This window comes from Oryctolagus cuniculus, chromosome 12 (genome assembly GCF_964237555.1).
Source record: "Oryctolagus cuniculus chromosome 12, mOryCun1.1, whole genome shotgun sequence".
NCBI classification, from domain to species: domain Eukaryota; kingdom Metazoa; phylum Chordata; class Mammalia; order Lagomorpha; family Leporidae; genus Oryctolagus; species Oryctolagus cuniculus.
This window is the reverse complement of record NC_091443.1, coordinates 114,114,770-114,128,263: the sequence shown is the minus strand read 5'-3', so window position 1 is coordinate 114,128,263 and position 13,494 is coordinate 114,114,770. Positions and strand designations below refer to the sequence as shown.

General features: G+C 43.9%; 1 pseudogene; it reads right to left on the bottom strand.

Annotated features, from left to right (window-relative positions):
- Positions 1-305: 305 nt before the first annotated feature.
- On the bottom strand, positions 306-1,181 carry LOC127488458 (small ribosomal subunit protein uS2-like; annotated as a pseudogene).
- Positions 1,182-13,494: the final 12,313 nt, after the last annotated feature.

Sequence of the window (13,494 nt, the reverse complement as noted above, 5' to 3'; positions counted from 1 at the left end):
CTGGCAGTTGCAGCCACCTGGAAAGTGAACCAACAGATGGTTCACTCCCTTTCTGTTTCTCCTTTTGTTTCTGTAACTCTGCCTTTTAAATAAATAAGCAAATCTTAAAAAATAAAAAAAGATTATAAACGCATGTGTGGTACAAACTGGGTTACAAACGGGTTATTGGGAAGGATTGGGTTTATTGTGGGGTCTAAGAAAGTGGCACTTTGTGTTTTATTTATTTTTTTCTGTAGAAACTGGTGTTTGTTTTCCATCAACCTTATTTCCATGTTTGCTTCAGAGACTGTGAAAAGCAGCTTAAATCACTCTGTGGCTGTTCCTACCCACTCGGTGGCCTGAGCAGTGGGCGCTGCAGATCAGTCTTCAGTGGCAAGCTGAGCACTCCTGTCTTCAGTGGGGAACTGCTCAATAGGCATAGAGGGCACCTGCATGCCTTCAGATCAGTTTGCAGCTTCAGGCTGAGTAGCAGTGAACTTAGGGACTGGAGCCATCCATTCACCCTGAAACTCCTTGGTCACAGCTTTTTCAGTGGTGGCCCACTCTTCTTTTTAAATCTCTTCAGGATCTCTGTAGAAGTAGAGATCAGGCATGACCTTCAGCAGTGTTCATGGGAGATGGTACATGAATGCACAGAACCTTCCAGGCTAACATCCACCACATCAGACCCACTGAGTGGGCTCCCTTGTTGTTGCATGGGATGGCAATGTCCACATAGCACAGAGGAGAGTCTGTGTCACACAGAGCAATGGAAGGCAGGTTCACATAAGATGCCTCTGTGAGAGGCTGGTGGTGAGCCCCAGGATCGGTAACCACCAGAAGCCATGGTTCCTGGAAGGCTTTCTGGATCTGGTTCATGAAGGTTCCAGTTATGAAGCAGCCAGCAATGGGAGTAGCTCCAGTGGCAGCAGCAAACTTCAGCACATCCCTCTGGCCAGTGTTTGTGTGGGATATCACACTGAAATCAGCAGGGTTTTCAATGGCCGCAATAGCACGAGCCGCCAACAGAAGTTTAACCCAGGTCCTCTTCAGATTTATGATGTAGATGCTATCACTTTTCCTTTTGTAGATGTACTGTTCCATTTGGAAGTCAAAGTTGGTGCCACCTAGGTGGGTTCCTGCGAAGAAATTTGCGGACATCTTCCTCTTTCATTTGCAAGGACATCAAGGGCTCCAGACATTGTGACAGCTTCCCCTTGCGCCACTACGGGAATCAAGAACAACTCCATATGAACCTCTTGATGGGTAGCATGGAAAAAGCAGCACTAGGTGTTTAGAAATAAGTTGTTAACAGAACATTAGATTGTGAATTTTGACAATGTGGGTGTATCCAAATGTATTTTTAACACTTGATTTGGAAGTCTTTTTGGAAACTTTAGGAAAACATTTTTTTGAAAGGCACAGGCAGAGTGGACAGTGAGAGAGCAAGACAGAAAGATCTTCCTTTTTCCGTTGGTTCACCCTCCAATGGCTGCTGTGGCTGACGTGCTGCAGCCGGCACACCGTGCTGATCTGAAGCCAGGAGCCAGGTGCTTCTCCTGGTCTCCCATGCGGGTGCAAGGCCCAAGCACTTGGGCCATCCTCCACTGCACTCCCAGGACACAGCAGAGAGCTAGACTGGAAGAGGAGCAACCAGGACAGAATCTGGTGCCCCGACTGGGACTAGAACCCAGGGTGCCGGTGCCACAGGCAGAGGATTAGTCTATTGAGCTGTGGTGCAGGCCAAGGGGAAACATTTTTATATGCTTTCTTGTAGCATGAGATTGTAGTATATATTTTGACCAAGTAACCATGTTCTTTGAAAGTAGGTTCTTGGTTGGGGACAGTCATTGTGGTGAAGCAGGTAAAGTAATCACTTGGGATGCCTGCATCCTATATCAGAGTGGCAGTTCAAGTCCAGTTACTGTGCTTTGGATTCATTTCCTGCTCATGCAGATGATGGCTTAAATTCTTGGGCCCTTCAACATATATAACAACCAGGATGGATTCTAGGCTCCTGACATGACCTGGCCCAGCCTTGGCTATTTTTGGGGATTTGGAAAGTGAAACAGTGAGTAGTAGATTTCTCTTTGTTTTTGTCTCTCTGACTTTCAAATAATAGGAAGGAAGATTTTTATTGTGAGGTAACAAAGTTTGAAATCCATAAGTATGAGGGGGTCTTCAAAAAATCTACAAAAATGCATATTACACAAAACTATACATGTATTTCTAAATACTTTGTACCAACATAAACTTCTAAGTCTTTAAAATATTTGTTTATTTTTTGAAAAAGAGAAAGACATCTATCTTTTGCTTTTTCATTTCCAGATGCCACAAACCTGGGGTTAAGCCTGACCGAGGAAAAAGCTGGACACTTGACCTTGCAGATAGCAGGACCCAAGTATTTGAGACACCACCTGTTGCCTCCTAAGATTCGCATTAGTAGCAATGTAGAATCAAAAAAATAGAGTCAAGGTTTGGGGCTAGCACTGCGGTACAGTAAGTTAACCCTCTGCCTGCAGCAGTAGCATCCCATATGGATGCCGGTTTGTGTCCCCACTTCTCCTCTTCTGATCCAGCTCTCTGCTAATAGCCAGGGAAAGCTATGGAAGGTGGTCCAGGTGCTTGAGCCCCTGCATCCCTGTGGGAGACCTGGAGGAAGCTCCTAGCTCCTGGCTTCCATTTGGCTCAGCTCTGGCCAATGCAGAACCAGCAGATGGAAGACCTCTCTCTCTCTCTCTCTCTCTCTTTCTCTGTCTCTACCTCTTTCTGTAACTCTGTATTTCAAATAAATAAAATATATTAAAAGAAAGAAAGAAAGAAAGAAAGAAAGAAAGAAAGAAAGAAAGAAAGAAAGAGAGAAGGAAGGAAGGAAGGAAGGAAGGAAGGAAGGGTGAGCCAAGAGTTGAACACAGGCATTCTGGCATGAGATGAAGTTTTTCAAAATAGTGTCTTAAATACTAGGCCAAAGTCTTGCACCTAAACTTGTCTTTTTTTTTAAGGCAGAGTGGACAGTGAGAGAGAGACAGAGAGAAAGGTCTTCCTTTTTACCATTGGTTCACACTCCAATGGCCGCTGTGGCCAGCGCGCTGTGGCCGGCGCACCGCGCTGATCTGATGGCAGGAGCCAGGTGCTTCTCCTGGTCTCCCATGTGGGTGCAGGGCCCAAGCACTTGGGCCATCCTCCACTGCACTCCCTGGCCACAGCAGAGAGCTGGCCTGGAAGAGGGGCAACTGGGACAGAATCCGGTGCCCTGACCGGGACTAGAACCCGGTGTGCCAGTGCCGCAAGGCAGAGGATTAGCCTAATGAGCCACAGCACCGGCCTAAACTTGTCTTTTAATTCTGTTTTCCATGACATTTCAGAAGTGCCATTATGCTTTCTTTGGGGACCCCTAATACTCACAAGTTGAGACTTGAGGAAATTAAATCAATACATAAGAATACCAAGATGACAGAATCAAAATAAAGAACAAGGGATAGTATGATTCTTGTATTATGCTAATAATACAATTGAGAAGACTTAAAAAGATGCTAAGGAGTTGGCTATATTAAAGAGCAGGAACCTTGAGATGTCAAGGAAACCTTGGAAAAATAATGATACCAAGAGATGGCCAGGCTATTCTTTTGTTCAAAGTAAGAAAAAGACAGAAGCACTCAATGGATTCATTGATTTGGAAAAAAATTATCTTTTAAGATTTATTAATAAATATATCAGCCATTTCGAGGTGGAAAACACTGGTGGCTCCCTTAAGTCAAAATATGAAGAGGATGTGTGGAAAGGGCAAGAGTTCTGTTTCATCATAAAGGAGAAAAAGAGATGGCATTGAGGAGTTAGGAATGAAGTGCAGAGGAGATTTCCATCCAAGATAGAAGATACATTCTGAATTTAAGAGAGGGTAAGATAGCCAGAGAAGTGATAGAGAACTTACAGATGATGAAAATTTTATTTGTATTTAGTTATATGAAGTTTTGAAAAAGGTAAAGAAACAAAAACACTAAAAGAATAATGAAGACACTTGGTAAATATGATTTCAAATATAACAATGAAAAGAGTAGAAAATAGAATGAATTTAACAATACCTGTAAGTTCTGTGGCATGAGCAAAAATATTTTGTCAAATTATTCATCCCATCTGTTTAGTAAAAGAGGAGCAATATGATGAAACCACAATATGTAGTAGCAGGTTTGAAATATTTTTTGGAGGGGCTGGTGCTGTGGCATAGTGAATAAAGCTGCTGCCTTCAGTGCAGGCCTCCCATATTGGCACCAGTTTGAGTCCTGACTGCTCCACTTCCAATACAGCCTCCTGTTAATGTACCTTGGAAAGCAGTAGAAGACAACAAGGACCTTGGTCCCCTGCCACCCATGTGGCAGACCTGGGAAAAATTCCAGTCTCCTGGCTTTGAACTAGTCCAGCTCCAGCCATTGTGGCCATTTGCAGACTGAATGAATGGATGGTAGATCTCTCTCTCTCACTCACTCTTGCTCTCTCTCCCTCTCTGTATAAACTCTGCCTTTCAAATAAAGAAATAAGTCTTTTTTTAAAAAAAGAAATATGTTTGGACAGTAGAAAGATGGTATAATTTGCTAGATGTAATAATATTTATAGTCTACAATAAGATCATTTAGAGAATAATGGGTCTAATTAGACAACAATTGATTATCTAATAAGATACTCTATCAGATGCAGCCATGGTACATTATGCGGATAGAATTGAAATCATGAGGTTTAGGCTCTTAACCACAGATGAATGAGAATGTCCAGTCTTGGTAAATATCTGGTAAAAAAGATAAACTGCATTGAATTGGGCATAAAAATGAGGAAAGGCTGGGCTGACTGATGGAAAGTGGATCTACAGGGGTAGATCACTGTGATGAGAAAATTAAATCATAGGGAAGACTTGTATGAATAAGCGAGGATGTGACATCCCAGATAAAACTGATATCTGCTGAGCACCCCACAAGCTGAGTATGTTTAAGAATCTGAGTTTTTGAAACAGGCAGACAAAATATCAATTCTTGCTGTTACAGTGGCATCTGTTGCTGGCAGATGATCTTATTTCTTGGCTAGAATCTTCTAGAACAGTCAAGAGATGGTCAAGAAAACAACATAAGCGTTGCCCAAGGAAACTCACAAAGGCCAAAATACAAACATTCATTCATTCACTGTTCTACTGGAGGCAGAAGGGCAAGACAGATGCAAGGAGACCATTCACTGCCAGTTTCAGGTGGCCCCCTTCTGCCAGGTAACTCTAAAGCCTGGCCTCCTAACCAATCCCAGCCAAAGGTACAAAATTTTTAATCAGGTGCTGGGTTCCTTTATGTTTATTTTTCCCAGCACAAGAGTCCATCTCTTGAACAACCAATAGAATTTGGGATCTTGCCTCACAATGCATTGGGTGGTGATCAGACTACTCTGAGGGAAACTTTCAATAATTATGAATTCTCAGGTTGCCCTAAATAGAAATACATAGAATGGAAGATGGCACCAGGGTATTTTCACTGGCTAATGGCCAGGTCAGATCAAAAGTTTTTATGGTAATTCTTAATTTTAAGACCAGAAAAGCTTTGATAGTCTCCAAAGTTGTCTCTAGCTTTTCTTTTCTTTACTTTTCTAAAGATATATTTTTATTTCTTTTAAAGGCAAAGTTACACAGAGAGAGGGAGAAACAGAGAGTGAGACAGATCTATCTATCCAGCAGTTCACTCTCCAAATGGCCACAATAGCCAGGGATGGGCCAGGCCAAAGCCAGAAGCCTGGAACTTCATCCAGGTCTCCCAAGGGGCCCAAGCATTTAGGCCATCTTCTGCTGTTTTCCCAGGGGCATTAACAGGGAACTAGATCAGAAATGGAGCATCAAGGCTCAAACCAGCACCTGCTAAGCCACAATATCAGCCCCTAGCTTTTCAATCACATCCTAGAAAAACATGAAATCAGATGCCACCTTGGAATGATCAAGAGTCTACTGAAACAAAAAAGCTGGGGGCCAGTGCTGTGGCACAGTGGGTTAAAGCCCTAGCCTGAAGTGCCAGCATCCCATATGGGTGCTGGTTTTAGTCCTGGCTGCTCTTCTTCTGATCTAGCTTTCTGCTATGGCCTGAGAAAGCAGTGGAGGATGGCCCAAGAACCTCCTGGCTCCTGGCTTTGGATAAGCACAGCTCCAGCCATTGCAGCCATCTGGGGAATGAACCAGCGGATGGAAGACCTCTCTCTCTGTCTACCTCTCTCTGTAACTGTGGGGGAGACTGAATCCAGAGAGGCCTAGAGGAACTTTCTAAGCCTGCCTTGAGTTTGAAGACCTGTCTTTAAGTTTCAAATTCTTGGCGGTAAACCACCCAGCCCCAGGGTGCTTTTGCCTAAGGATCACTGAGGTGGTATAATAGGATTGGCTAAAACTTTTTTGCATCACATCACCCCACCCCTTGCCCACATCCGCTCTGTACCACAGCTTTATAAACACCTCCCTTTTACAATAAAGTGAGATCCTGCTTCAACTCAACTCCCCACCACGTCTGATTGTCCCCTGGGTTCAGGGAGGCTGAGTGGCAGGTGGTGCACTTCCCCTCCTCAGCCAAGACAGGCTGCAGGCAGCCTGCCTAATTCTCTCGTGTGAAAAGGAAGAGTCTCCACATGTAACTTTGTCTTTCAAATAAATAAAATCAATCTTAAAAAAAAAAGTTGATGCAAATAGGTTAAAAAATATCCAGTGATCACTTTTTGTTTGGGATGGTTTGGGGAGAAGAAGAGGAAAGGGAGGAGGGGAAAAGTGTGACATGTCTTTTAGTCACTCTCTCTCTCTGTAACTCTTTATTTTTTTAAAAAATATATTTTTTAAAGATTTATTTATTTGTCTTGAAAGTCAGTGTTACAGAGAGGCAGAGAGAGAGAGAATGAGAGAGAGGTCTTCCATCTGCTGGTTCACTCCCCAAATGGCAGCAACGGCCAGAGCTGGGCTGATCTGAAACTGGGAGCCTGGAGCTTCTTCTGAGTCTCCCATGCAGGTGCAGGGGCCCAAGGATTTGGGCCATCTTCTACTGCCTTCCCAGGCCATAGCAGAGAGCTGGATCAGAAGTGGAACAGCCAGGTCTCAAACCAGTGCCCATATGGGATGCCAGTACTGCAGGCAGTGGCTTTACCCACTACACCAAAGCACCGGCCCCACTGTAACTCTTTCAAATAAAGAAATCTCTCTCTTTTTTTTTTATTTGACAATTAGAGTTATAGACAGTGAGAGAGAGAGAGACAGAGAGACAGAGAGAAAGGTCTTCCTTCCCTTGGTTCACTCCCCAAATGGCCACTATGGCTGGCACTGGGCTGATCTGAAGCCAGGAGCCAAGAGCTTCCCCCAGGTCAGCCAGTTGGGTGCAGGGGCCCAAGGATCTAGGCCATCTTCCATTGCCCTCCCAGGCTACAGCAGAGAGATGGATCAGAAGTGTTGTAGCCAGGACTCAAACCGGCACCCATATGGGTTGCCAGTGTTATGTCCAAATTTCCCAATCAATGCACAAGGCACAGTCACAGATGCAAAAGCAGAGGTTTATTTGTTACCAGCAAGCTGGGACCCCCTACCTGCACACAGCCCTTTAGCAGTGCACAGGCAAAAGGCCCTCTCGTTTGCATAAGAGAGGTTTTTATAGCCTCACACTTACAAGGGTGCAGGTCATCTCCTATGTAGGTTACCTTCTTATTCTCTATATGGCAAGGTATTGGGACCTAACATGTTCATTGGTTCATTTAAATGTAAAGACTATACACGTTATGTGGCAGGAAGGCCACACAAAGGAGATGGCACGGGGAAGAACTGGTGGGAAGCATCAGGCCATAAATCCCAGGGGAGCTGGTTTGGGGCAGGAGGTCATAAATTCCAGGGGAGCACAGCAGGCAAGCAAGCAGCCAGAGTACAGAAGAGAGACTGGCATATGGACTCCAATCCCTACGCCAGTATTACAGGAAGCAGCTTTACCCATCTCACCACAGCACCAATCCCCCACACTAAGTCTTTATCAATGACTAAGTTTTCTGGTGAAAAAATTACTGATTTCTCTGGCTTTCATCATAGATATAGAAATGTTAGTATGCTCTTGGCTTTATTGCTTCTGTGGAATGGTGATGCATATGCAAGATCAAGCTGTGCAGAATCAGACCAGGCCAAATGCTGTCATGATACAGAGGTTCTCCACAGCTAAACCTAGGACTAAGAAGTTTCTTGACAGCTTCCTCTCCTCTAATTCTGAAAATGCCCAAGTTCACCCCTTAACAGCATGAAGCAATCAAATGAGTCACCACCTGTCTTCCATAGAAGTGGAAGGCTATAATTGACAGTGGAGAACATGTAACTGGGTGTAAAATAACATGTGGGCAATTTCTACTGCTTCAATGTAAAGCCAGGAAGCTGATGCTTCAGGGATGGACAGCTGGGTTCCCATTTGCCTAGGTCCTAAGGCACAAATTGCCTTATTGTTTAGCTCAACTTCTTTTCCAGAGCAGGGGAAACTGTTCAGACTAGATCTAATTTTATCACCTTTGGACCTCAAAGATTACATGACAAAACAGAAATGAATGCATTGTCATCAGCTAATGACAAGCACTGACACCCGACACCAGCGACCTGCAGCTCCTTTGTGATTATGCTGAGCCAGCACCCATATCCTTTTTAAGCCCCCAGACATCTTCCTCCATCAGAGTAGTAGTAGTTCCAAGTTGCTATGCTCTCAACTGTTGACAGAATAAATATTCTCTTTGCTTCATCCCCAAATCCTGTTTTTATTATTTTGACTGGCACTGGGTACAGGGATGGAGCTTTTGGAAATACTTTTAGATAAGAGCTAAGCTTATGCTAATGAGATGGCTCTCGGTGGGATCCCTAGGTAACTTCTGAATGGAGACTGGTAACCAGAAAAATCAAACATACACCTTGGGCTGGCATTTACATGGGAACATATGGTGAGATTCAGCCAGAATTACATAGTCTGGACTTTTAGGTTTCCCTAACTCAGGACCCCCTGGGCTGTATCTCCTCAATGACAGTGATCCTCAAGGCTTGGGAACCCTGCTAATATTGTTGCATTCACTCATCGGATAAAATAGAATATCACAAAACCCAGGGACAGTCACACACAAATTTTATTGAAAATGAGAGGCAAGACAAGAAGGACTGACACTCCTTACCCAACAACAAGTTACTCAGTTTTTTATAGTATTCTGTCCACTAGGGCTCTCAATTTCAAACCCCTGGTATGCAGTGAACAATAACAAATCCAGAATACAGTTCTAAGATAACAGTTAATAACAAACCCAGGAACAATAACAAACCCAAGATGTGGTAGTCAGATAACAGTGTAGGGCACATTTCTGAAATCAGAGAAGACCCCCTAAAATCTACACTAAAATGTGGCTCCTTAAGTTTCCCAGTAGTGCTATCTGTGGTACCACATGTGCTACCGGAATTTGGGGTGCCATACGATTTCACCATGGACTTATTACTGAATCCCCAACATTAATAAGCCCAAGAGGGTTCTTGCCTATTATTTAGAGAAGAATTCTAAATACCGGCACAGATAAATGAGGCAGCATGGTACATTTTAAGCTTTTATTTAGTGAGAAACATGCATAGGAGAGTGAGAGCTTTATTTAAGAGAGAGAGGTAAACAGGGGTTCATACCAAGCAACAGGAACCAGCCACGTGGATGAGCATCTAGGCCTGTATCTGGGCCAGGAGGACTTGAGCACATGGCCCGAAGGCCATGTACCCTGGAGGAATGGGGCTACAGCAAGCCCCCTCCTGACAAAAGGCCAGGGAAGAAGAGCCCACCAGGCCACACCATGTCCCGGCTTTTAACACATTTCCAAAGGGGAGTGGTTAATTAACCTGATTGGCTGGTGGGCACCCAGTTATGGCCAGGTAGGGGAATGAGGCCACACAGGGGTGTGGCAAAGGCAACAGGTAGGGGCATGAGGTCACACAGGGGTGTGGCAAAAGCGTGGTCTTCCAGTTCACAAATCTAATCAATTTTAACCTGTATGCCTGCCTACTTCATTTCTGTCAACTTAGAACACTCGAGTTGTGCCCTTTCTCAGTTCCTGGAATTTGGGCCCACATAGTTTCACAAGATACACCTTTAGCCTTTAGCAAGCAAAGCTAATATGTACAGAAGCAAAAGATCTGCAATTAGCTGTTAGCCACATTTACTCCATTTTGATTTTGACTCTGTATTTCCCTTTTTTATAGCTACTAATCAGACCTTTATTCATCTTCTTCAGTACCTTTTAAGTGTTCATAATTTGCTTTCAGGACCATTAGCTTTACTGTACCAATTATTTATTTAACATATCTAGTAACACAATTTATAATGCCTGAGCCTATAAGCAGGGCTAGGGAAATCAGAATTACAGGGCCAGCCAGTGCCAATAATAGAGTAGTAAGCCACAGGGAGCTGGTGAACCAACCCTGAAACCATCCATAGGTTTCTTGTCTAGTTTGTTCTCTGCATCTTATGTTGTCTCTTACTCGTGCTAAGGTGTCTCTAGTCACACCTGATTGGTTGGCACAGAGGCAGCAGTTTCACCAAGAGCCACACACAATCCTCCTTCCTTTATGAAGAGTAAGTCTAATTCCCTTCTATTTTGTAGAACTACTTTGGCTAACAAGTCTACCTGTTGTTCTAACCTGGATATAGAAGATTCTAGATATCCCAGATCTAATCTATCTGTTTACTAAGTGCCTTGAAATTCTGGTCCCCTGTAACCAATGCCACAGTTCCTATAGCAGTGGATCCTGCTAGTCCCAATCCTATTAAAAGGGGTATAAGTACAGGCACTACTCTTCATTGTCTTAATGCAGGTGCCTGTAAGTGTTCCCTTCCTGCATTTCCACCATACAAGTAGATCCGAGGGAGCATATGGACCATTACACAAAGTTCAGGCCTGACAATTTCATTAAAAAATGGGGCTGCAATACAGGTAGTAAGGCCAGATAGGCAAGCAAACCAAGCACCTTCTGGTGCAGCAAACATATAGATGTCTTTGGAATTATCAACCAGGGATGAGTAGGGATCAATAGACTTGTTGCAGTTTATTTTGTAGGGGGAGCTACTCAGGGGAAAAGCAGATAATTCTAAACATAGCCCTTGCCCTTGTAAATTTCCCAAGGTGAGCCTAGGGCAGGGGCTGGTGCCCCAGCAGTCAGAAAAGTTGGTTTTTTTAAGGAGCCTTTTATTTTTTTCTTTTCAATTTCCAATTTCTGCAGACACTGCTAGACTCATATAATGTAGAGGTTTGGGACCCACACATAACCAGCAGTCTTTGGTTACACTGGACCAAGTTCAGTTAACAAGCTGATACATAGACTCTAGAATAGAGAGCTGATGTTTGATAGGGGGCTCCTCTTGGGGATGGTTTGGGTTCATAAATTCACTAGTAACTAGAGTTGTGGAGGACTCAATTGTAGGCTTGGCTGGTTCTGTTAAAGGTCTATGCCTAATAGGTATTGTTACCTAATGGAAGGCCATGGAAGGCCATGGAAGCCGTGGGGTTCTTGTCTTCATGCAAGAAAGAATTCAGGGATGAGACAGAGAGCAGAGTGATGAGGCTTTATTGGGGATAGGGCATCCATCAGATCAGAGGGGACAGAGAGAGAGAGTGTGTGTGCCCAGTCACTTGGACTGGGGGAGAGCGAGGTTACATGGTTGAATGGAGAGAATACACCTGTGCAGGCCAGGTGGTGGGCTCATCAGAGAGGCAAAGAGCTGAGTGAGCAAGCGGCCTGTTTGGACTCCCTAGGTTTTTAAGGAAGTCTGTTTACCCACCTCCCCCTCTCCTCCACGACAAAGGATGGAGAGTCCTGGAAGAAGGGTTTGTTGGGTGAAAATTAGCAAATTCCTCCCCAGATTTGCTGGCACCAGGCCAGAGTAGGGGGGCTTCCCTTAGGGCACCACTGAGAAGGTTTTATTGCCCCATGTTATCAGGTAACCCCTTTGGTCCTGAGGAGAGGAAATTCTCTTGGGAGTTTTCCTTGGGGGATGTGCTGGGACCACCTGGGAGGTTATCAGCATCTGAGCAGGACTTCGAAGTGCAAGATGCTGGGCTCCTGGAGCTTCTGCAGTAGGTGCTGGTCTTCAGACTTTTCTCACACATAGGCTCAATTTCTGACTTCCTACCTAATACTTGTTGATCAACTGCTGAGGAATCATCCCATAGCTAGCTCCCATTTGTCCCTGTTGCCAGTTCAGATTTGACTTGGTTTTGGATCATGTCCCACAGAGGGTGATAACTATTTGATGACCAGGAGTCAGTGTCAATAGAACTTTGGAGCACATTTAAGTAACAAAGTGGTTTTAGAAGAGATGGTCCCTAGGCAACTATATCTGGAGTCCATTGTTAAACTTAACTTTATTTATTCTGGAGGCAGAAGTCATCATCCCAGCTTGCTGGGAATTGTACTTGTGTAGAATTCTGACAGGCAATCAACATACACTCAAAAGAAAAATATACAGCAAACAGCAAGAACATAAAGGACTTAGTTTACATCTTAAAATAATGAACAAGGATATAATCTAATAGTAGAAGTATTGTATTATTGTTACAAATCCTCTCTTGCTGGCCATTAAAGGGCCAGTTCAAGGGAATGTTACAAACCCCCTCCCACTTGCCATGAAGGAGCCAGTTATAGACTTCCTCCTGCTTGTTATCAGAGGGCCAGCTGGGAAACCCTTTCCCCACCTGCCATAAAAGCCTACTCCGATATCTAAGATAAGATAGCTGCCTGCCTCCTGAAATTGCCTTTGAGCTATGATTTACCAGTTCCTGTATAGTAAAACTGTCTTACCTTGCAGTTATGATCTGTTAAGCCCTGAAGGCCTAGAATAACAGATTGCCCCCCCTGAAACTGCCTTGTTATTGCCGTTAATTTAGAGGGTAAAAGCAGAGAAAGACAAAAGATTAGGGCCTGCATGCATAAATAAACTATCTGCCTTTTCCTCTCTGCGGGCCATTTGGTTTCTTTGGTCTTTTTTCCATAACAGTATCACAGGGAAGATTGATTCAGAAAACTCTCAAAGTTAGCAAGGCTAAAAACAATAAACAGTTACCATCTTAAGCACAAATAATAATCTCAGATTCAGAAACTCTCAAAGTTAAAAAGTCAATCTAAGGCAGACTTAGAATTTTTTTAATTATACTGTCTCATCTTTTGAAATTTCAAAGCCTACTAAGAATTGACATTTCATTCACTTACTGCAAGGCTAAGACACATGAGGCCAGTGATTCTGTGCATAATTTCTGATGTGCCAATGTTTTCAATCATAGGCTCTTATAACAAGAACTTTACTGAACTCATATAATCACATTGCCACAAGAAAACAAAAATCCCCTTGGCCAGTGCTGTGGCTCACTAGGCTAATCCTCTGCCTGTGGTGCTGTCACCCCTGGTTCTAGTCCTGGTTGGGGTGCCAGATTCTGTCCTGGTTGCTCCTCTTCCAGTCCAGCTCTCTGCTGCGTGCGGGAAGGAAGTGGAGG